Consider the following 2,281-nt stretch of genomic DNA (forward strand, 5'->3'; position numbering starts at 1 on the left):
TCTATAGGAACATAGGATGGATGTCTTGCAAAAATAGTAAATAGAATACCATTGTCACAACTGTAAACAATACAGATAAAATCTTATAGACCTCTGTAAGCAAGTCTTAATACAAATAATATGAGCTGGCAAGCATTCCTTAGCCAGCAAAAAATCGGGGAATGGGGATATATGTTGCATTCAGCATGGAAAAAGTTGGTCCTATGTTATCTTCATCCCATAATTCTGGGCACTCTAATTCACATTGTGATGTCATTGTGCCATACATTTCCCAGCACCACCTACTCCACTGGTAGAGATGGAGAAAAGACATCAGTCAGTGACCTAAACATTAGAGGAAGAGATGCAACCAGAGCTACTACAAAGCTCTATGGAAACCTGAATAACAATGTGTATCTTCAAGTGGTGATTACGATGTGCTGTACACAACTTTGTTGTTATATTCAATGGCTTAAGAAGGTATTTATGCAAGAATCCAGGTTCATTAGGTTTAAAATGGGGGGGGACCCTGAGAATTATCTGCAGTCTAATGTGAGAAATCAGCTATTTTGCTATCAAGATTTGCTTGGGACACTTGGGGACATTTTGTGCACTTGGTTGAACTTTCACCTCTGAAAGCAGTACCACCTAAGTCTTTCCTTCATGAACCAAAGCTGATGTGCCACCCTTTGGAGTATATTCAACTGCAGCCCTCTAAATGGTTGGTGCAGATATTCTCCTTTTCAGAAATGGTAATTCTAATGAGAGAAATAGAATGCTAAGTACGAAGTGATACAGTGAAAATGTTACGAAGAAAAGAGCACAACTCCTGCTGGGATATATGCCTGCCTTAACTACCAGAAGACACTCTATCTGTCGCCTTCCAACTCTCTACTAATGACAGCAGATCAGTGCTGTAATGGAATTATAGTTGGCACAGTGCACATTCGGTCGACAAGAAATGAGGTGGAAAAGAAAAAGCCAAAAGAGCATTAGAAAAATAACACCCTACTTCTCACGTCTGCTGAACATAATCAATACCAGTCAAATTTGGCTAGACAGGTGAAGGCACAAATTATTTTTTATTCAGCGCCTGCTTTTCAGATTTACACTTTTTCCAATTATCTCCCAATGTGGCATTGGAAGGATTATTTGTAGCTCTGGCAGAAGAAATAAGTAACAAAAAGCATCTGCTCCACAGTAATCTGATCTGAATTCTCAATCTCTAAAAGCAGAAGAGAGCCAAGGATTTGTGCATTGTAAGATGACTTCTGTACTTGATATAATTTTATTATATGATGAAAAGGAGTAGCACTATCTGCTACCTAACCTTAGAAATGTCAATTGCAACAAAATATTTATTTATGATAGTGTTCACACCCCGTTTGACTAGTCTAGAATCAGGCACCCAAAGATAATTATTGCTAATTGCTAACACAGTAGCAGCTCTGTCTGTGCTTTGGTCACCCATTTGCCTTTCTCTGATGGCGGGTCCTTCAGAGTAGGCATTCTGGGAAATGTTGCAAGCTCACGGCAATGGCTAGATATTGCTTTTTTAAAAATACTTTAAAATGTGAAGCTGCTTTAGTAAATTTTTGCTTTTTACAAAATTTAATAGGTAACTTCTAGCTGCACCCACCTTCCCCAGAATGCCTTGCTCTGAAGGACTCTGGCTGTTCCACAGAGCGAAAGAGAAGGAAGGGGAAGGTGGAAATGAGACACCACTGATGCTGCCAACCACGTTGCTGGAGACCCAACAATGAGCAAGCAGGGAGAAGTGCAAGCCCATCCCTACTCATAAGTAAATAAATAATAATAATAATTGGTACAAACAGAACCAAGATTCAAATTGATTGTGATGGGTTGGAACACAGGGCCAAAGCAAACAAGATGAAATTCAGCAAAGATAAATCTAAATTCCTGCTTTTAGGTAACAGGATCTAGGCACAAATATAGGAAGATGGAGACCTGGATTGGCAGCAATGCATGGTGAAAAGGATCTAGGTGTTTTAGCCGATCTTAAGCTGGAGAGGGAAGCAGGTGGCGCTGTGGGTTAAACCACAGAGCCTAGGACTTGCCGATCAGAAGGTCAGTGGTTCGAATCCCCACGACAGGGTGAGCTCCCGTTGCTCAGTCCCTGCTCCTGCCAACCTAGCAGTTTGAAAGCACATCAAAGTGCAAGTAGATAAATAGGTACCGCTCCGGCGGGAAGGTAAATGGTGTTTCCGTGCACTGCTCTGGTTCGCCAGAAGCGGCTTAGTCATGCTGGGCACATGACCCAGAAGCTGTACGCCGGCTCCCT

At 41.5% G+C, this 2,281-nt stretch overlaps 1 long non-coding RNA gene across 2 annotated transcripts; it reads left to right on the forward strand.

Annotated features, from left to right (window-relative positions):
* The first annotated feature begins 287 nt into the window (after positions 1 to 287).
* On the forward strand, positions 288 to 1,816 carry LOC310657486. 2 transcript variants are annotated; one of them, XR_014501799.1, is made up of 2 exons: positions 288 to 1,238; positions 1,598 to 1,816. It is a non-coding gene; the product is annotated as an uncharacterized lncRNA (long non-coding RNA). The 2 variants fall into 2 exon arrangements; XR_014501800.1 differs by having other exon boundaries at positions 288 to 459.
* The last annotated feature ends 465 nt before the right edge of the window (positions 1,817 to 2,281 follow it).

The sequence above is a fragment of the Podarcis tiliguerta genome (genome assembly GCF_965153285.1).
Source record: "Podarcis tiliguerta genome assembly, chromosome: 9".
Classification (NCBI taxonomy): domain Eukaryota; kingdom Metazoa; phylum Chordata; class Lepidosauria; order Squamata; family Lacertidae; genus Podarcis; species Podarcis tiliguerta.